Source organism: Vigna angularis, chromosome 1, assembly GCF_016808095.1.
Source record: "Vigna angularis cultivar LongXiaoDou No.4 chromosome 1, ASM1680809v1, whole genome shotgun sequence".
NCBI classification, from domain to species: Eukaryota; Viridiplantae; Streptophyta; class Magnoliopsida; order Fabales; family Fabaceae; genus Vigna; species Vigna angularis.
Genome location: NC_068970.1, coordinates 42,989,759 through 43,013,081, shown reverse-complemented (window position 1 = coordinate 43,013,081; position 23,323 = coordinate 42,989,759). Strand labels below are relative to the sequence as shown.

The 23,323-nt window shown below is 35.2% G+C and overlaps 2 long non-coding RNA genes across 7 annotated transcripts; both read left to right on the top strand.

The window, feature by feature from the left end:
- Positions 1-11,719: 11,719 nt before the first annotated feature.
- LOC128195553 (uncharacterized) lies at positions 11,720-12,104 on the top strand. Its single transcript, XR_008247203.1, has 3 exons — positions 11,720-11,769; positions 11,853-11,948; positions 12,036-12,104. It is a non-coding gene; the product is annotated as an uncharacterized LOC128195553 (long non-coding RNA).
- An 8,131-nt stretch (positions 12,105-20,235) lies between these two features.
- On the top strand, positions 20,236-22,692 carry LOC108342587 (uncharacterized). Of its 6 annotated transcripts, none has more exons than XR_008246461.1 (5): positions 20,236-20,423; positions 20,683-20,722; positions 20,838-20,996; positions 21,269-21,392; positions 21,703-22,033. It is a non-coding gene; the product is annotated as an uncharacterized LOC108342587 (long non-coding RNA). The 6 variants fall into 6 exon arrangements; XR_008246464.1 differs by adding an exon at positions 22,251-22,692 and having other exon boundaries at positions 20,237-20,722; positions 21,703-21,882; XR_008246462.1 differs by adding an exon at positions 22,157-22,692 and having other exon boundaries at positions 20,237-20,722; positions 21,703-21,882.
- The last annotated feature ends 631 nt before the right edge of the window (positions 22,693-23,323 follow it).

Sequence of the window (23,323 nt, the reverse complement as noted above, 5' to 3'; positions counted from 1 at the left end):
ACAAGTAGATGATCACCACGGTTACTCTTGTTTCTTGGAGCTTCTCTTTACTTTCTGTAAGATCACAACTTTCTGTAAAATATATGAAAATGTTAGAATCACAAAAGTTCTCACAGAAATCAAATTTGTGTCAATTTATAGAATAACTCATCTTAGACGCATTTTAATCCAGTTAACTACTAATGCATTCGAATATAACAATTCTATTATAATAGTTAGCAGTAGTCATGACAAATAATTGAATGCACAATTAATGCAGTCGACTAACATTTAATGCTTGGCCAACACATTCAAAAATATGACTGTTAGACATTTATGTCAAGCATTTACATAATTTCAAAATAATAACTAACTTAATCGGATACAGTACGCATGCAATCGATTATTCAAGAGTGTTAAACATAGTTTTGAAAAACTTTCTCTTTGAAAAGTCTCACAACACACTTGAAAAAGGTTTGTGCAAACACATGAGTTTTAATCGATTCACCCCATAATAAAGTCGACTTAAAACTATTGTTTTGCCACACATTTAAAGTTTAACGTAAGTGCTTGTGGTTTTCCTTTTCAACATCATATCTCATGCATTCACGCATAAACACATTTGTAACACAGTGAAATGCAATGAACAACACAAATATGCTCCCATATATGTGATGGAAGAGCGCTCTGAGAAGAACTCCAAAGACGCAATTTAACTCCTTGGAAGCTTCCTCCGACAAGTAATACACAGCGGAAGGTTGACGAACGTCAAGATCGAGAGAGAATATAAGAAAACCTAAGTGAGACAACCTCGCGGAAACCCTAGACACTATTGGTAGAGAGAAACCGAGAGAGAATCGGACCAAATCTGAGAAGGAACTCAGAGAACCAAAACCTAGATTGACAGAACCCTAGAAAGGGGAAGAAGCTAAAAAAGAACTGATTAATCAGTTCAAACCAAAGATTGAACGGCGTATAATGAAGATCAAATGGATTAAAGGTGTTTAATCGGTGGAAAATGGATTTTAATTGGTGAAATCGAAGAGAAATGGTAAAAGAAAAGAAGAACCCTAGGTTTTGATGTTCTATGATGATGAAGCGGCAAAGATATGAAACTTACAGAAAAGATGAAAACCTGAAGATGTGGCTTGCGAGATGGAGAAATGCTCTCGCGAGAGAGAATGTGGAGAATGGTGTGAATGACTCTTCGTGGAAAGAAATGTTGAATGATGTGGATGAAATGCGCTTACGCGTGCACGTGGCTGCAACTGATGCACTGAGCAGTTGAAGATGTGGCTGTTGAAGGAGAGGTAGCGTGGAGGGGAGAAAAACAAAAAGGGAAATGGAGAAAATGAAAATGGAGGTAGTGTGCCCGAAGGTGGCTAGAGGAAGTCCTTGGACTCTCTAGCCTTGACTCTCAAGGGAGAATTGTTTTTGGTTTCAAAAAAATCAATTCTCATTAATCTCAAAAGTGTCAAATACAAAACAGGAGCTGGGTATTTATAGTAACTCATGCTCCTTGCAAGCTGATACACATATACAATAAAATGTAAAATTACAAAAGGAAAACATTGAGGAAGGTATGTCAAGCAAGATTGCATCAATATGCTTAAACAAATTTAACACAGTGATCAAAAGCATATAACATGTAAATATGGAACATGTACACAAAATATACATGTTTTATTAATTATGTGTTGTCATCATCAAAAACTCAGATATTACTAAGATTGTGGGTTAAGCTAAACCTTTGCTCCCCCTATCAACAATCTCAACAGTTTTGAACTGTGGCAAAACAACTAGTTTTGAATCGATTACATTAGTTGGTGAATCTATTAAAACTCGTGTGTTTGCATATATCTTTTGCAAAATGTGCTGTGATGTGTTTTGGAAAGAAAAATTTTCAAAAATATTCTAAGTGTTAAAGCTTAATCGATTACATGAATTGTGTATTCAATTAAGTCTGTTAAGATTTGAAAACTTCTTTCATATTGTCATAACTGCTATAACGGTCATATTTTTAAATATGTTTGACCAGCATTTACCAGAAATCGATTGTATTAATTGCGTATTCAATTAAGGAGCCAAACTGGTTGTAATTCTGTTACACCTATTTAATGTAACCGATTACGTAAGTTGGCTAATCGATTTCATAGCGTCAAGATTGACAAAAACTATATATTAACGTATTGATTGATTTTCTGTAAGACAATTGAGAATTACACTTTCATATCTGATTGATATTTGTTTGAGAAGTTTTACAAAGTGATAAAAAGCTCCAAGAATCAAGAAATAAAGTGGTTTACAAATCTTGAAGAATTCTTGAGTAGCAAATGTAACTGAATTACAGAGACTGATCGTTCTGCACAATTGAGGTTCTTTCTGTGTGATTAGGAGAAGAAGACTCACAATCTTTGATTTGCGGTTCCCTGTGCGTGCGGCCAGGAAGAAAGAGCGGGAAGTTCTTTGTACTTTGAGAGGTGTCTCAAAGGGGTGACTGCAGGAGAGGATTGTTCTTATTGCAGGGTCTTGTTATATTAGATTAGTGAGTTAGAGAGGTGATTTACATTTTGACAGATTGGTCGCTGTAAAGCCTTGTTGTAAAAAGTCATATCTTTATAGTGCAATTGGGTTTCAATCTAAGGTTGATTGAAAGGACATTGGATGTAGGCATTGAGGCCGAACTAGTATAAAAACTAAGTTTGATTTTCTTATCCCTATCTCTTTACGTAATTGATTACGTACTGTTATTAACTGATTATGCATATTGTTACATTGCACGCACATTGCTTACGGCACAAGAAAGCTTTCAAGAACACACTAGTACAAAAACAACATATAACGTCACACGTTCAACGTCCAACCATTGAAAAGCCAACGTTAAAAATGACCGGTGGCATTTTTGTAAATAAATACAATTATTAGATGTCGTTTAGAACTATAATTCGACGTCAATTTGTTATAAAACATCGAATATTGAGATGTTCAACGTCCTATTGGATAAATTTTGCAAAAATGTTTGGCCCGAAGGTGAAAATATACTTACGTATGACGTCGAATGCCCTAGCGTTAGACGTCAAAATGTTAGTGAATTCAATAAAAATTTGAGTGGGAGATTAAAAATTCATTCACTTTATCTTAGCGCGCGAGACCCTTTTCTCTACTCAAACATTTTTCGAATGAAGTTTGACGACCATCACATGTAATCTTTCCTTCATTTGATACAAACGCAGGTTAATTAACTACTTTAGGTATGATTCTCGTTTGTTTTGACCGACTATTTTTGTGTTTTTGTCCTTCATAGGTGCATTCTGCTTTCTCTCTCACGGGTGACAACACTTTAGTATGACGAACCCACCTATTGAAGGTTAGTTTTCGTTTTTGTTTTGAAGAACTTATTTATTAAACTTGTTTCTTGTTGTTGTTTGATTGAACTTGTTTGTTGTGGTTGTTTGATTGAACTTGTTTATTGTTATTTGGTTAAACTTGTTTGTTGTTGATACTACACTACACGTTCATAGTTCGTACTTTATAAAATACAAAAACTGAAATTTGTTGTTTTTCTGTTTTCAGGTCTTCGTAGAGTTGTAAAAAAGTATCACAAAGGATCACAATTAATTAAAAAAAATAAAAAAATTGATTACCGTCATATATTAACAAAATTCGACGTTAATTAAGGTAACGTCAAATTTTTAAATTCGACATCAATTTACCGTCTCTGGATATGACGTCGGCCTTAATTTCAACGTGAAAGGCCAAAAAATACTGACGTTATACAGTGTTTTTGTACTAGTGACAATATCATTTGCGAAAAAGATTTCAAAAGTGAACATTTTTATAAAACACCAATTCACCCCCCCCCCCCCTCTTAGTGTTTAGAAACAAAGCTCAATTTTAACATCATGTTCTCTAAATTTCCTAAGAGAGAAGCCATGGCACATATTTATAAGATTTTTTGACTCCATTATTGCGGCGACCTTTGGTTGTCAAGACCTGCTCAAGGATTTCCAAATTTTATATTAAGTTCATCAATATCAAAATTTTTACTTAACCCAGAGAGATGATTAACAATGTGAATGAATCACTTTTGCACCTCGTAGATGATTTCCCCTTATTGTATTCAAAATATTTCATATTCTTGTACTAACGAGTTCTTCCTAGCACGTTTTACATCATTTGTTCCTTCATGGGTTACCTTTAAAATTTCACACATTTCCAGAGTACTAGAGCTAAAAAATATCCTATAAAACTCGTCAATTGTTAAAGTAGATGAAATTATATTTATAGGTCTAACATTATATTGAGTCCTTCTATTTTCTTTTGTAGTCCATTATGAAAAGGGCTTAGGTTCCTACACACTATAGTAGGAATAAAACACCATTTATAATAGTATCCCAAATACCTTTATCAACAAACTCTAAAAATATTTACATTCTTACTTTTCTAAAAGGATATTTCCCCAGCCAATAAAGGGGGTCTATTAAGTGAAGCACCCTATTTTTGAAAAAAATTGAATAACTATGAAAGCCAGTTGTAATCCCAATTGTTAGAATTGTGCAACAAAATAATCTCATTTCAATAAAACCAAAGGGGGTGGCTAAATTAGTTGGTTAATAAAAGTGTACTTTTAAAAAATATTCCCTTTTTATAAATTGAATTTACAATTAAAATTGATTTCTTTTATATAATAACAAGAAAAATAAAGAGTATAGGGAAAAAGAGAGTTGCATAAATAATTTTATACTAGTTCAGATCAAAAGATCCTAGATGATGACTTAGGTCCAACCAATGGACCTATCACTAGGAGTATTACTAAGAAGATTCAAGAAGGATGTGAGGATGCTATTGTTAAGACAAAAATCGTCTAGAGAAAATATTATTTTAGCAACCCAAGTTTGAAAGTTTAACAAACAACATCAAACGAAATATCACTACAAGAATGATTGAGATTACCGGCGGTCATAAGTCGTCGGTCAAGCCTTCGGTAATTACCGAAGGCTCTAGGCCTTCGGTAAATCCGTCGGTAAATGTCGCGACCTGGTTCATCTTCTTCCTCTTCCTTCGTCGCTGTGTCAATTTGTTTTTTCATTTACACGAACTCCGCCACCAAAACGGCATCACGCGAGTAACAAACTAGTTTCCAAAGTATCAAACAACCAATTTATTTTCAATAGTTAAAATCATAGGGAATCATGGAGAGTTTTTCTGCAATTCTCAGATTTGTAAGAGAAATGTTCCTAATCATAAAAATGTGGTGGAGAGAACGGTGGTAGAGGACAGCGGTGGTGGAGGACAGCGGTGGTGGAGGGCAGCGGCGGGAGGGCAGCGACGGTGGAGAGCAATGGCGGTGGAAAGCAGCGGTGGTGGAGAGCAGCGGTGGTGGAGAGCAGCGGTGGTGGAGGGCAGCGGCGGGGGAGGGCAGCGGCGGTGGAGAGCAGTGACGGTGGAGAGCAACGATAGGAAGAAGTATTAGACTGAGATAGAGAGAAATGAGAGGAGAAATGAGTGTTTGCCACATATATTGGCACTGGATACGAAGCTGGTCTCGAAAAATTCCGCTTTTTTACCGACAGTCAGAGGCCTTCGGTAAATCAGTCGGTAATGTCGTCCAGCGAAATAATGGGCGGGAAAATTCCCGCTCTTTTTATCGACGGCCAAAAGCCTTCGGTAAATCCGTCGGTAATGTGCATGTCACTTACCGATGGCCTTACCGAAGGGTTTTGACCGTCGGTAAAAAAGATAAAAAACATCGTCGGTAATTCCGTCGGAAATTAAGATATATCGACGGATATTGATCCGTCGGTAATATTAATATTTTTTGTAGTGTTACTATGTAGGAAAAACTGTTTGAAACAAGTAGCGTCTAGCAAAGAAACATCTTATAACATCTGAAGCCAAGAGTTGAAGTAATGCTTTCTAGACCAAACTCTTGAATGGATTAGAAAATCACAAACAATGCCTAAGAACAAGTGTCTCTCATTGAAATCTCTAAATAGACTCTATAGGCAAAGTAAGCTAGCTTCTTTAGGAAACAAAATTCTATCTCTTATATGACACTAAGATTAAAAGAAATTTTTTCATTTCATATATTGTTATATCAAGCAAAACATTCTATAAAAAATATCATCTCATAAGCGACCACCAAATGCTTTAAACTTGAGAAAGCATCTCATGCTTATAACTTCAGATGAACACATATTTGTCTTCCCAAACGATGCATTTATTAGTGAAATGACAAATGATAAAATGTCTTGAACACGTGATAGATGAACACACGTTTGTCTTTCGTACTTGTATACTCTGTTTCTTGATATATGTGTAGATCAATAAAGCAGAAATATATGATTAGAGTAACGACACCCAAGAAAAAGACGTTGTGAGAGAAGAAGAACATTCTAAGAATGTTTCCTTGAAGTCACTTGTTCTATCACATCGTTGGTAATTCCTTTTGGCTTTACTAATACTGCAAGCACTTTCATGAGACTTATGAATCATGTCTTAAGGGACTACAATGGAAAATTTATTGTAGTTTATTTGATGACATGTATAGTCAAAGTTTGTAAGACCATGAAAAACATTTAAGGGTTGTCCTCTCCATTCTCAAGGTTAATCAATTATTTGCAAACGTTGAAAAATGCACCTTTTGTGTAGATAATGTCATCTTTCTTGGTTTTGTTGTCAATAAAAATCAGGTTCATGTTGGCCCTCAGAAAATAAAGGCCATCCAAAATTGGCCCTCCCTAAAGAATGTAGAAGTTAGGCGTTTTGATGGCCTAGCAAGTTTTTATAGAAGATTTGTTCCAAACTTCTTTAGTCTTGCTTCACTACTCAATGAGTTTTTGAAAAAGGATGTTACATTCCATTGGGGATAAACGAAACAAAAATCATTTGACCTTTTCAAGGAAAAACTTACCCAAGCAGCCATTCTAGCTTTACAAAATTTTGCTAAAACCTTTGAACTAGAATGTGATGCTTCAGGTTTAAACATAGGTGTTGTGTTCTTACAAGAAGGTCACCCCATTGCGTATTTTAGTGAAAAACTTCATGGGAGTACTTGTAATTATCCCAACTATGACAAGGAACTCTATGCTCTTGTGAGGCTCTTCAAACTTGGGAGCATTACGTTGTTTCCAAGGAGTTCATCATTCATAATGATTATGAATCACTAAAATACTTGAAGAGTCAACATAAGTTGCAAAAAAGGCATGTCAAATGTTGTAGTTTCTAGAACAATTCTCCTATGTTATCAAATACAAGAAAGGGAAATCTAATACTATGGTTGATGCTTTGTCAAGAAGAAATAACTTGTTAGCCACAGTAGGAGCCCAAATTTTTGGCTTTAATAACATAACAAAATTGTATGCTCAAGATATTGAGTTTTCCACTATTAAGAAGAATGTTTGCATAAGTCCCTATGAGGTTTCTATGTGAGAGATGGGTACCCTTTTAAAGAAGGCAAAATATGTATTCCCCAAGGATCACATAGAAAAATCCTTGTTAAAGAAATGCACAAGGGAGGTTTGATGAGGCATTATAGGGTAGATAAAACCCTAGGTATGCTAAAAGAAAATTTTGTTTGTCCCCACAAGAGGAAATATGTCTAAAGACATTGCTATAGATGCATTACTTGTTTAGAATCTAAACTAGAGCAATGCCTTATGGACTCTACACTCCCTTGCCTATTGCTCCAACCCCTTGGGAGGAAAATAACATGGATTTTGTCTTAGGGCTCCCAAAGACTACAAAGGGTTTTGATTCTATCTTTGTAGTAGTGGATCATTTTAGTAAAATGGCTCATTTTATACCATGCACAAAGTAGATGATGCAAGCAATATTGCTAAATTATTCTTTAGAGATGTGGTAAAACTTCACGAGCTACCTCGCACTATCATTTTGCATGGAGATACAAAATTTCTTAGTCACATTTGGAGGACCTTATGGTCTAGATTAGGGACTAAGCTATCTTTTTCTACTACTTGTCATCACTAGTGCAAAATTGGCTTTTAACGTCCCCCCATAGACGTCTGTCCACAAAAACCCCAACGTATATAATTGACCGGTGGCATATTCATAAATAAGTGAAACTCGAGACGTCCGTCCTTGGTCGAGTCGGACGTTTATAATATTATAGACGTCCGTGGGAGGGGGACAGACGTCTACTAAGCTGAACATGTCAGCCCTTAAACGTCCGTCTTGGGGCGAGCCGGACGTCTATATTATTATAAACGTCCGTGTGAGGGGGACGGACGTCTAATAGGCTGAACAACTGAACATTTCAAGTCCCCATGTCAGCCCTTAAACGTCCGTCCTTGGTCGAGACGGACGTTTATAATATTATAGACGTCCTAGGAAGGGGGACGAACGTCTAATAGGCTTAACAACTGAACATTTCAAGTCCCCATGTCAGCCCTTAAACGTCCGTCCTAGGTCGAGACGGACGTTTATAATATTATAGACGTCCATGGGAGGGGGACAGACGTCTACTAGGCTGAACAACTGAACGTTTCAACTCCCCATGTTAGCTCTTAAACGTCCGTCCTGGGTCGAGACGGACGTCTATAATATTATGAACGTCCATGTGAGGGGGACAGACGTCTACTAGGCTGAACAATTGAACGTTTCAAGTCCCCATGTCAGCCCTTAAACGTCCGTCCTTGGTCGAGACGGCCGTTTATAATATTATAAACGTCCGGCCCCCCATATCGGACGTTTAAGGTGCTAACAGGGTGGTTGGAGATTTAATTGTCTTCAGCCCCTTAAACGTCCGATATGGGGGGCCAGACGTATATAATATTATAGACGTCAGGGCCCTCCGAGGATGGACGTTTAAGGGCTGACATGGGGAATTGAAACGTCCAGTTGTTCAGCCTAGTAGACGTCTGTCCCCCTTACACGGACGTTTATAATATTATAGACGTGTGGGCCCTCCCAGGATGGACGTCTAAAACCACCCGCAAATATCATTTTTAAATCCCCAAAGACGTCATATTAGTGATGAACCGGACGTCTATAATATTATAGACGTCCGTGCCCTAGAGTACCGGACGTCTAACTGTATTAATATTGGATACGCGAACCTATGAGTAGTTAAAATTGGAAACGCGAAACACTGTTCATCGTCTTCCCCCGCGAACGCTGCTGCGCCATTGATTTTCCAGGTGAGTTTTCTCTCTTTTGGACCGTTTAAATTGACTTTCAATCCGATTACATTGCTCTCTGATGAAATACCTTTGATTTGAACCGATTAAAAATCGTTTTCGGTCCGTTTTTTTGCAGTCTCTTGCGTGTTCTTGGGCGGCTTCTTTGATTGTTTTTGGGCTGCGTTTTAGGTCGTTCCCTTCTCGATTTCCCTACCTTTCATTTCGAATCTACTTTTCAGGTTAGCTTGTTGGTTGAAAATTTTTTGTATGCATGTAATTGGGTTTTGTGTATGCATGTTTTTTACTCTAAAGTGTGCATGTGTTATTGGCTTTTGAATATATGTGTATTAGTTGTGTTATTATAAGTATCAAATCATTGAGTGACACTTAGTTCCTGTTTGAAATTTAACACAAACGATTAATCTTTTAATCGTTTGTGTTAAATTTTGAATTTTCCGATTGGACAGTTTGAGAAAATTAATTTTCATAATTTGCAATAACGTGTCAATTGGAGTTTATGGATAAGATTGATAAAATTTCGGTTCAGTACTTGTGTTGTTCTCCGGATGCATATTTGATTGTGGTCATCGTTGACTACTCTCATTTCATGTATTTCGGAGACCAATGCGAAATGCTGCCGAAATCTTATCAATTTTATGATGTAGACTTCAATGCACGTGTTTGAGCAAATTATGAAAATTAATTTTTTTGAATGGGTAGGGCCTAACCTTGTGAGAGTTAAAACACTTGAACTGATGATTTTACGAACATAGTATGGATCGAAGCTGGACGAACGAACGTCGCATCAGTGAAGAATATGAGAAGGGTGCAAAACTGGAGAAGAAACTGAGAAAGTCTAGAGCGGATGCTTTGGGACTTGAGTCGCCGGACCTAGCACCTGCACCTGCTAGGTACGAGCTGTGGAAGGCTGCTCGGACTAAATCTGATGGGAACATGACATCTTCCTCAACTGCCTTGATCTCACAGAGAATTGTAAGTTCAAATTATAAGCAGTTCTTTGATTGTGTATCTATCACAACATGTCTTCTAACTTGGTTTTTTTATGTGCAGGATGAGTTGGTTAAGCAGCAGACTCAGGGCACATTTGCTGGCCAAGGTAGGGACGACATTCTAACAACGGCCATTGGAAGGCCCGAGCACCCAGGACGTGTACGTGGAGTTCCTGGGGCGATTGGTCTTCGTGACTACTTTGGCCCTACACAGAAAACCCCCCAATCAATGAGTCAGGAGACATTGAGGCAGATGGATCTTTAGTGGGAGGAAAGACTCAACCAAAGCATGAGATTAATGGAGCAACGATTCATGGAGCAGCTACAAGAACAAAAACAAATACAAAGAGCGCTTGAAGAAAAGCTGCATTCCATGACGCAAGGCAACATGGGGGCCGATGACACTCCCACACCACCTCGTGTCAGCACTAGAGGATCATGCTCTGCTGTAGACCCCACTCAGTATAGCGGTCAATATGAGTTGTTGGTTGATGGGGATCCCCCACGCATTGTGGCTGTCGGACGAGTGCTTGAGGGAAGGCAGACCATTCATGGTGTTGCCATATTACCCCAGCACGTGCGTGTGACCATTGACGAGGTTTGGGATCCCCAGGCTCAGGTGCCTGTACCCACTCCAGAAATTAACTTTGTGGGGGAGGCCATAGGATCATTTATTGCCTGGCCTAGACATTGATCATGTCCCACATCGCTACTCCATATGTATAATTAACTTAGTATTTCTATGTTTATTCTACAAATAATTGTTGATAACGCTTTGACGTAAATTCTAATCTTCAGTTCACACGTCCTCAAAAGCAGCCGATTCATGATACAGTCATACATGAAGATGATGACATGGCTGAAGCGGAGGATGATCCTCTATCAAAGCTAATGACAAAATTACCTAGGTTGAAGAAAGCACCATTAGAACTATACTGGGATTTGAGAGTATTTGGTCTTCCCCCACATGTGCCAGTTTATATCACATTATCTGATGCATTGGAGATGATTGGGGGAGACCGGATGTTGAATATTTCCATCATTCAGCTGTGGTGCATGTAAGATAGTCAATTTGGTCTTTCATATTACTTTTATTTACATTGTTATAGTTTCTAACAACTTAACTTTGTTGTTTTAGGTACATGGACACAATCGTTGTAGACCAAGGTCGGTCTTCCATATACGGATTTGTTGAACCTCAGACCATTCAACCGTCTGGTAACACACTTCAAAACAGACAACATTATTTGCGAACATGGATGGATGAGTCAAAAAGAGACGTATACCTTGTGCCATACATTGAGGGGTAGGTGTTGTTATATGTGGTCAGTTTATTATTATAGTTTCCTTAATTAGTTGAATAACTATTTGTCCTTCCTGATAGGTCGCACTAGCAGCTGATGGTCATCATTCCCAAACAATGTAAAATTATATGGTTTTGTTCATTGCACAGGAGGATGAAAAATGACTTGAGAACCATGCTTCAAGGGTAAGTGTTTCTCCAAAAATGACTTTGAATTTGATGTTCACCTTCAACTTTTATGATAAATATAGTCATATTAATTATACTTTGTGTTTTCAATCTGTACAGAGTTATTGGTAAATCTCGTGGTCAACTGGTTCAAATTTTGTATCCAAAGGTTGTAAGTCATTTATAGTTTCTAATTGATTTTCTATGTTATTGAATGATCTAAATTCTTAACTATTTAGTTTGTCATTTTAGTGTAACCAGCAGCTAGATTCATGGGAATGTGGCTTCTATGTGATGTGTTGGATTAAGACCATCATTCGAGCTGTCATTACAGATGACTGGAATGAGGTAATGATGTATACCTTCAATACATTACAAATCAAATTCATCTTCAACATATATGAAACCATAATGAATCTTTCTTGAATTTTGCAGCGCTTCAAGAGTACATCGCCTATTCCAGAGGACACAATTAAACAGATAAGGCAGGAGTGGACCGCTTATCTTCTATCAAGATGGAGTTAGGAATAGTTTTATTTCTTGTTGAACATTGTTTAGTTTTAGTTTAAGTTTTATGTTGATAGTTTTGGTAGTGGATTGAACTCCACATTAAATAGAACTTTGTTTATATGAAACGCATATTTATATTATTGCAAAATTGTTCTAGGACATTTTTCTGCTTTTCAGGTGTGGTTTTATTGAAAAAATAAATCAATTTTTAAAAAGAAAATGCCCAGTAGACGTCTGTTAGTGCACAGTCGGACGTCTATAGACGTCCGGCAGTGCACAAATAGACGCCCAACCCCCAACCCGCCAGCCCCTACCACTAACAATTCAGCCACGTAGACGTCCGGGGGCGAGGCGTCAGACGTCTATATGGACGTCCGAGGGTTCACAACGGACGTCTATATAGACGTCCGGGATGACACAACGGACGTCTAGATAGACGTCCGGCCTGACACAACGGACGTCTACATAGACGTCACCCACAAAGACGTCGGGGGAACGTCGGACGTCAAAAGGCCCAAAGAACGGACCTCTAAAGCCCTTTCTGCACTAGTGCATGCTCAAATACTTGTCATGCTCAAACGAATGAACAAACTAAAGTAGTAAATAAATCTCTATCCACCTTGTTGAGAGTAGTCTTGAAGGGAAACAACAAGTCTTGGGATGAGTTTCTTCCTTATGTGGAGTTTGCATACAATTAAGTAGTTCATAGGACTACTAAAATATTTGCTTTTGAAGCTGCCTATGGTTTCAATCCTCTTATACCCATGGATTTAATACTTATTCCTTATTCATTTGATTTTGTTCACCAAGAAGAAGAAGAGGTGTCTAAATCTAAATTTATAAGAGAATTACATGAGAGGGTTAGGAGCCAAATTCAACAACAAAATGAGGGATACACAAGATATAACAATAAGGGGAAGAAAGAAATGATCTTTAATGAAGGAGACTTAGTTTGACTTCATCTTAGAAAAGAAAAATTTCCAACTCAAAGGAAGTTTAAACTAAGTCCTAGAAGAGATGGCCCTTTTAAGGTCATTAGGGAGGTTAATAACAATGCTTATCAATCAGACCTTCCTAAAGAGTATGACGTCCATTCTAATTTTAATGTTGTTAACCTTCGACCTTTTGTGGGGATTTGCAAGTGATGAAGACTCTATGGATTTGAGGATAAATCCTTCTTAAAAGGGAGGAGATGATGACTTGGGTCCAAGCCCATATTCAACACAAGGGCCCATTACTCGTGGAATGGCCAAGAAGATCCAACAAGACCTTGAAGATACCTCAAAGGAAGCCTAAGCCTTTTATGATCATTTTTAGTGGCAACTCATAGAACAGCAAGGAGGCCCATCTTCCACCATTTCTGCCCATGGAGAAGGCTAGCAAAGGAAGAACCAAGGAGGCCCATTCGGATTACGCCTAGGGAAAACCCTTAGGCGCCTAATGTAGCACACAAGTTCTTTCATTTTCAAATCAAGTGTATTTTATGCTATTTGTTTTCAGCATGTGTTTCATGCCTAGACTATGTGACATCTAATCCCCATGATGTGGTTGATGATCAGTCTAGCCTCATGCTCGAGCAAGGGTGATTGAATTCCCTATAAATTCAACACTCATCCTTTGTATTTTTCACTTTTGGATATTCAAAAAATGTTGTTGAACTTCTTCCAGCCTCTAAACCCAAGAGTGCTCTGCCTTGCTTCTCCCTTTATACCCTTCTAGCTTCCTTCCAATGATGGAGGGTCACTTGAGCTAGAGCCATACTCCCTTAATCACTTCACACCACCTTTCACCATAAACTTTCATATTGCCTTGAATGTTCACCTTGCTTGCTTTTTCTTAGCTTATTATGTCATGGCTCAATCTACATCTGGATTGGGTCATCAATATACATCCATCATCTCTTTCACGTTAGGCGTTTTGCATTCCAGCTTTCGTGTTCTGTAGTTCTCATTGTTCTCATCGTCATTGGTGGGTTGTGTTGGTGTCGGGAGCGGCAGTAGGCTCATCATCTTGTGAAGGTTTGGATTTTGATGGTGGTTCCTTTGGTCTTGTGAGCTCCACTATCGTACGTCATCGAAGTTTGTGTCTTCATCGAGGAAACAAAATAGATTTGCACTCGCCAAAACCTTCGTTGGCCACTCTTCACAGCTTCGCCTGAGCTTGAACTCGCCTCCAACTCGCATTTGCATTGGAGCTCATGCCATAAGCTTTTGTTGCTGGCATGAATTTTGATGGATGCATTATTTGAGTTTCTTGTGTGTGGCCTTGGTTCTAGTTTATAAAATAAAAGTATAATACATTGATTATGGTTTCACGATAAATTTTTGGTATTAGACTATGAGTATAGTTGAAGAAGAAGATAAATTGTGGAAGTGATGAAGAACGCAAAAAGAAAATGGAAAGAAGAAGATAAAGAGATGAGGAAGAAGGTGAACCAGATTGTAGAATTATTGACATATATAATATTTTATTGATAAATGTTTTCTACTAAACTATTATTGATGAATTTCAATCCATCAGAAAAAATTCATTATCGACAAATTTTTTACGTTTTCGACAATATCTGTTTTTCTTATAACGTGGAGAATAACGAAACTTGTATGAATATGTGATCACATATATGAGATAGAGTGTTTATTATTGTTTGATTTAAGTATTGAGTATTGACACATATATTATAACAAACATAAACTAGGATATCAAGTGATGAAAAGCTGAGAGAGTATGCACTTGACATTTGTAGGTGTGTGTAGATTGTATTGCACTTACCCCTAATCCTTGTTTTTAGAATCGCTTGTAAATCTAAGTTTTGTGTTGTTTTTAGAATCGCTTGTAAATCTAAGTTTTGTGCATTTGGTCATATGTTCTGTGATAGGACTTACTTAATATATCTTTCGAAATAAATAAGTTAATATTTTGTGTGTTAAATATCTTGATGTAATATGGTGGTTGAATGTTAGTTTTGAATGAACGTGAATTTCTCATTAAAATATATCTTTTTATATTTTTTTAAGATAAAAATTTGTTATAATAATTTTCTTTTACGTGTAGTTTTGGAATATTTATAAATTGTTAATAAAGTTATTTCTTTTATATATAATTATCTTATTAACATATATATTTTTAATAGTTTTTTTGTTATAGTGTGACTATAACTATATTATGTATACGAGTAGATATAAATATATATACAGAAATCATGTTTAGACAGAAACAAATAGAAATTTTATTTTGACTTGACTTTTGTAAATATTAATATTTATATATAATTTGTATAGGTTTAAGCTGTATTAAAATAAATATTATATATTCTATACATATCTTATCTTTTATTGAATTATGTTATATGTTTAATTTTGTTTAGAAGTGTTACATTTCTTAAAGTGCGCTGGACCTAAATTTTAATATAAATAATAAAGTATAAGTATATTTTATTAATTTATAAATTAATAAGCGGTTAACTTTTGTCCGAATATTATCTTAAGTGCAGTATTTCCTTTAGTATTTTTGTGACAAGAATCAATTTCATCATAAATGTTTCCTATTATAGCAATATTATCTTGTGTAGGGGATATATATAATTTAAACGAAAAGAACAAGAAAATTTATAAAATTACCAATAATTAAATTCAAATTAATCATATATTAAACATGTGAAAATTATTTGAGCATATAGAATTTTGTTTGTGTAGTACATTAAGTCCAAAAGGCAACAAAAATTTGGAAGGCACAACGAGAAAGATGGATAGTGTAGCCGTACTGAAATTTCCAGAGAAAGATAAAAAGTATAAGGTGGTATGATTGAGGTGAAATTTCATGACGGATTAAGATGATTCAAATAAATAATATATAAGGAAAAATATTTATAAATTTATTGTTAGGTAATATTAAGTTTTTATGAGTTGATTTATGATTTATATAATTATAAATTTCTTTTATTAGATGTTACTTTTTATTATGTATATATTTCAAGAACCTAACAATTAATCTGACGGATTATTTAACAAGATATATTGAAAACATACTATATAGATAAGATATAAGTCTAAAAGATTGATATAGAGAATTTTAAAATAAGTAAATTTATTAGTCTTTTTGTTATATGATATTTAATTTATTTTTATCTTTAAAATTTAATTCAGACTTAAATTTAATATAAAGTAGTAATTTCATATAAAAAGCATATAAGCAAGGAAGTCGTAAATAAAAGACTAAAAGGAATTTATCATGTGTGGGAGAGTTGTATGTAAAGACTAGGTTACTGTATTATGATAAAAATAATAAAATTGTTAATGATAAAAAGTATTATAAAAATGAATAAATAATTATTTTTGGTATTTATTTTTTGTAACCAAATGACTTCCATTCCATGTTAATTTTTGTATTGTAGTTCCTTTTGTTCACTCCTTTGAGTTCCTTTCTATGTATGAAACGTATCGAAAGGAAGAAAGCAGCTGTGTTAGAAAACAAAATGTGACTGAAAAGATGGAGAGTTGTTAGTGCAGAAGGAGGGACCAGCCTCTTTATGTCAAACAATCAGATTCTACAACGACTCTTCTAAACCCCATATCTTCTTCCTCCACTTCGATACTATTTAAAGACCCCAAAATAACAATTTATGACCCCAATTCATTACCTAAGGCCAACTTCAAGAAATAATAATAACAATATCTGTGTTTCTGAAAAGATGAATTATCTTCAACACGACTGACCCAATAAACGAAAAGGCTATTTTCGGGGAATTTTGGATATGAGGGTAGTCCTAGGACCACCCTACGTACCCTTCACATAATTTCTAGTCCAAATTCAAATCATGCATAAACAGTGTTATTTTGAATCCTAACAAAACATTCTATAATTCCTCTGTAACAATGAATCTGCTTTCTCTTTTTAGCTCAATGAATCATGTCAATGACTTAATTTCAATTGAAATATATACCAAAGGTCACTCACTGAATAAAGTTATCCTATAAATCATTTAAACAAACTTGTATAAAAACTATATTGTTTGGAAAGTTTCTAATTAATTTTTTTTTTAAAATAAAATAAAGACCTAATACAGTAATCACAAAAATTAAATCTAAATTATAAGAAAAATAATTAAAAGTCTTAAACATTGTAACTATATCTCTAACCCCTTCAAATATAATGCATTTCTTCCTTACACTTAAATAAATCACTAAATACTTATAAGATAAAAGGCTAACATAATTATCATTGCATCCTTATTATCTACCTTGAGGTCTATGTCCTAAAAATTCATCAAGATCGGATTGAGTTTTTCAAGACACTACTTCATTGATACACTCTCCTTCATAGATAGCCCAAACAATCTTTTTAACAAAAAGTTTGTTGCAAATGGACACTGTCATTAACAATTTCTCCAATTTCAATAATGTTCCTGAGATCTTCTCCTTATAAGTCATAGAGCACCTCATCGGAGAGAGAGAAAAGAATAATCACATGAGTTTTTTTTCCTCCAAGTGCTTCAAAGCATGCCTCTTTATGTGTTTTGTGTTGCTGGAAAGTGAAATTCAAATCTCTTGATTCTTGAACAAAACATTCATCTTGATTCTCAAGGTTAAAACAACTTTCCATTGATTTTTTCAATTTTTGGAAGTGATGATACTTATCTTTCTTCTCAATTTGTTGTGCAATGACTCACAAATTAAGCACAAGAAAGAAACAATGCAATAATGGTCATGAATCACACTCGAAAGAGATAGAAAAAAGAAAAGAAAAACAAGCGTCACTATTGTATTTCTGTATATCCATTAATTGGCATAGACAACTTTTACAAAGGACAAGACAAGGGAGTTACAAGTATTTAAGGAGATCCTAACTAACTTAAGAGAAAACAAGTAAAGGTAACTAGTTCACGATACAATTTACATACACTACTGCACATTTTAACCTAATAAATACTCTATTAGACTCCCTATGATATTAGACATACTATCTTAAATTAATCAACACAGAAAAATACTTCTAATTCATGAAAATTTTACCATACGTTTTGTGAATATGCACATCTTGTGCACACAACTAGGCCTTTTTTTTCCTCTCGACCCCGGGTGTCCATATGTGCATATCGCTAGTTCAAGAAGTAAATCTTTACCGTTTCGGTAAAAAAATTGATTGTCTTTTATTAAATATATAAAAATGAAGGACTCTCTTAATCTTAAGTGAAGTAGAGAGTACTAAGATCAAAATAGTTCCTTAGTCGTGGGAGTTAGCATTTTATTTATAGACAAATAGGTTACAATTTTTTTTATTCTCCATAACTGGAAAATAGTATAGTTACAAGGATAATAACAAAAGATAAAGATTACAAAGATAATAATAGAAGATAAAGAAATACAAAGATAGCAGTTAATACAATTTAAACTAAATATAGGACAAAATTAATTAGGTCCAATTCCTAGGCCCACAAACTTTAGGTTGGCTTTTAGATGCATGTCTACTCTAACAAGTTGACTTATCCAACGATTGTTGCACAAAGAAAGAAAAAGCACAAGAATCAAGGCAGACGCTTAATCTAATGGAAATTTATTCAAGGAACCTTTAAATAGAAGAGCTTTCGAAAGAAAAATAGAGAGGATAACAACGAAAAAAGCTTACAACGAAAAATCTATCCTTAGAAGCGTTCAAAAGAGAAGAAAAGAAAGAGCTAAAAAAAATATATCTGAGCAGAAAAAGAGAGGAAGAGAAAAAAGAAGAGAAGAAAAAAGATACTATCAAGCTTCATTGTTATATTGCTTACTGATTATAAGAAAGAGAGAAAGAGAAAAGAGAGAAACATCTAGGAGTGTTTAGACTACTTTGTATTGTAATCATATCCTCTTTGTGAGAGTAATAGTCTGAACGAATTGTAAGCAATCGTTGATTACAATTCTTGAGAGAATTCAAGGAAATCTAAGCAAGGTTGTTTAATACCAGGAGTGATGCGAACACTCCAACGAAATATTGGTAGGGTTGCTTAGTACTAGGAGTGGTACTAATACTCAGAGATCAAAAGTGATACGAATACTCAGAGCAAGAGTGGCGCGAATACTCAGTTGTAATATTTTGGAGATTATAATGGAACCCTTTAAGGAGGAGACTGGACGTAACTCAGTTGGAGCGAACTAGTATAAAAATAACTATGCATTTATCTCTTCTCTTACCTAAACACTTCTCTTCTAAAAACTTGTAGTTGTGTTTTTATTTCCAAATACAAAAACCTTCCAAACTAAACAATTACCCTTCAATTAAGAAGGTTCTTATAAAACTCAGCAGTATACATTCTTAGTAGCACGTAAAAAGTAACAATCATTTATAACTTTTATTAGGTTCAGCATTTAAGCTTTCATAAGAAATTTTCAAGCTTAATTATGTGCTATATCAGAAGGGTTGCGAGAAGAATTTTTTCATTAACAGTATTCACTCCCTCTTGCCCCCCTCTTCCCCCTCCTCTTCTAGTGTTTTTCAGGTACTTCAGTTACAAGTTTGCTCCCAAAATAAGCGGTATTGTATAGCCAAAACCTTTTCAGCTTAAACGTTAGGGTTGTAGACTGTCAAAGGGATTCTACAAGGTCTATGGCCTCGATTGACTACAGAAAGTAACTACAATAAACCAACACAATGAAAGTAACTACAATAACTAACAAACTAAATCTAAACAAATTTGAATCAATAAAAGAAAACTAAGAAAATAAATAATAACTAAAAACAACAAAACAATATAAATTTCACTCCTAAAACCATAAACAATGCATTAAACCATAACAAGCACAACCCTTATTACCTAAAGGCTAAAGCTACAACTAGAATTTATACATTATCACTAGTAAAAAAAGGGGATTTGAAAGCGCCACATACGCATCGGTTTAAGCACACCCGAAGCGTATAAAAACGCGGTGGCAGAAGCGTAAATAATGCTACCCTATATGCCTCGGTTGCCCAAAACCCGATGCCTAAAGCGAGATACTAACTCGGTTCTAAGCAGAACCGAGACATATGTCTCTGCCTCAAACCTGCCACCTATCCTGCCATCACCTGCCACGCGCTACTAACTCGGTTCTAACGAGAACCGAGGCATAAACACTAGTAAAAAAACAATGTTTTAACGCCTTATACGCCTCGGTTCAGTTTGAACCGAAGCCTATACACTCTACTGTTTCTCTTATTTACGAAACTGAAGCATAACCCTCTCCGACAAAGTCCTATTGCTTTACGACCGAAGCCCACCCAAACTCATCTCATTTCTCTCAATTCTTCACATTCTTTCTTGGGAGAACTTCATTTCTCTTCAACCACATCTCGCACCTCAAGGTATTTCTTCTTCTTCTCCGAATCATCATCGTCTTCGTTACCTTGCGCGTCTCCTCCAACCCCAAACCTCATACTCTGTTAGGGCTTCTCTTCCATTTCGCCTTTTCCTTTGTTTTCACCGATTAAAATCCATTTTCCAACTTTTCCATCGATTAAACACCATTCTACCGATTGATTCTTCGATTAGCGCCATTCTCACCGTTCAATCTCCATTTCACACCGATTAATCGGTTCATTTTATGTTTTCCCCCTTTTCTAGGGTTCCAACGGTCCATCATTTCACACCGACACCGTACACTGTACGTTCATGTTTGCTTTTGCATTGAGTGATCTGAAATCATGTTGAGATACTAGTTAACATATTTAATGGTTATGGTTAGGCTACATATTTAATGTTTTGTTGTGAAATTTCAGAGAGAACTGCAATGAGAGGATGGAGCAATTACTAAAAACATGTTTCTACAGAGTTTAGAATTTATTCAATAAATTCTAACTATCAGAAAAAAAAAATGTGTTCCAGTGGTTCTAGAGCTCGTCCTCAAGAAATTGTCAGTTGAAGGTCAAGCATAGCTGGTAGGTGATCACGTTTCTTATATATCTTGTAAAAACTGTTTTTTGATGTATTCTGAAATGTAGGACAACTTCTCCTAGTCTGAATTGGGCATCTGAATCTTCTCTTGTACTCTTTTTACAATCTATATATATATATATATATATATATATATATATGTGTGTGTGTGTGTGTGTGTGTGCGCGCGCTACTGCTGCTGAGTGTTGAGATTACACTTATTCAAATATTCAACACTTCTTAATTGAATTTTTTCATCCCTTCCTCTTTTTGAAAGATAAGAAGTCATGCACAGAAGTATTTCATGAAAGTTCAGAAGAATGGAACAAGTGAACATGTACCTCTCCCTCGACCCAAAAGAAAAGCTGCTCATCCATACCCACAAAAGGCTTCTAAAAATGGTTAGTGTGACCAACTTCATTCCAAGTATATGTACCTTAGGTCTTGTTTGAATAAACTTTCATCAAAAACTTATAGAAGAAAAAAATATAAAAAATAAATGAATTAAGTTTCATCCATAAATTAAAATTAACTTTTGGGAGAAGTTGAATGAGGTAGTTTTTAAGTACGTAAGTTGATTTTAACTATGAAAGAAGTTTGATTTATTTTGTATTTTTATTTTCGTCTATTGTGAGTGCTTGATGGGAAATATATCCAAACAGGGTCATAATCAATGCATGAATAAGTATTTTATTGTCTTCATTTTATCAGCTCTCACTACATCCAAAGTTACAAGGCCTTTGCAATCTTCATATGCTTTGTCGGAATCATCATTCATTTACAGGCCAAACTCGTCATCTGTGCTTAGAACTGCAGTTAGCAGTGTGCCATTGCCATCTTGGAGTTATAATCTTACGCCACAAGTTGGTATTCTTCCTAAAGTGATAAAAGGTGTTCTTTAGCCTGAACTATATTTTTTAAATATTAATTTATGTCTGTACATATCTTTTTTACTAGTAGTGAAGCTAGTTAGTTATAATTACTAATGAAGTATATTTATTTTTTATTCCGAAATCCATAGAATTCAATGATTTAAATGCAACTGCATGTTTATATTTATATATAGTTAGTTATATATAGAATTTAAAGTATATTTATTTTTTCTTCTATGTATCAACTTATGTTGACGCTTCTAATTTTTTAGCTCTTTTTCAACATTTGGTAGCTTGGTGCTTGAGCAAAATCTAAAAGGACATGTTAAGTGGTGTCCATTGTTGAAACAGACTCAGTCCTTATTTGTCTAACCTTTCTATCAAAAGGGTATCATTGTTGGCTCTGATGGAGAGGAGGAAACATCTGGGGTTGATGATTAAAGTTTGCCAACAAAACCAGTTTCTTCCTAAATGAAGAGGAATGCTCTTCATGGAATGAGTGTGCCTGAATTTTGCAAGTTGATTGAAAAGATTGAATTTCTTCATGAGTCTTTGTGTAAAAATATTCAGGACTCAATTCAAATGTTAGAGGTCTGCAGCCTATGGATTAAAAAAGGAGTTGAAGATAGGTAGCTATTAGTGAATTCTATGAATTTATTTAATGTCAAATTTTGATTACCTTATGAGTTGTAAAATAATATTCTCGGGGACTCCTATTTATGAGTTGTTTTGAACATGAGTTGTAAAATAACTTTTTGTTACATGTAGTAAATGTGGTTGGTGCCATGGAATTGAATTTAGCATAATTTAATTTACAATTATATTTTCATTTGTATTGTTGAATGCTGCTTGGGAATAAAATATTAATTCTAATATTTTTATAACGTGGGATGTTACTAGCATTTTACAGCATGATGATATTTGAAAAAAAAAACTTCTTCTACTGCCTCGGTTGACCAGCAACCGAGGCCAAAAGTCTCGTAAAAAAGGAAAGTGAAATAAGAAACACCCTCTACTACCTCGGTTGAATTTGAACCGAGGCAAAAGTATATATTTTTATGCTTCGGTTCATAACCGAGGCAAAAAGTGGTAGACTTTTTGCCTCGCCTGTATATACCTCGGTTGCAGAACCGGTGCAAATAGGTAAAATTAATCGCGGTCATTTCTCTTTATTGTACTAGTGTATCAAAACATAAACTTGGAACTATTATTTGAATTTTTACATTGTCAAAGAATTTATACATTTTTCTTTTGTCTAGAATTTATTTGGTGATTTTGATTACCACAGAAAATAAAAAACCTAAAAACATTCAAATATAAATTCATAATTCATAACAATATAGATATTAGGTTTAAATGTTAACCCTTTTTAACGAAGAAAATGAAGAGGCATTGGACGATGAAGCCAAATGAGAGGACAAGACCACACAATGACGACAACACCACACCACAACACCACA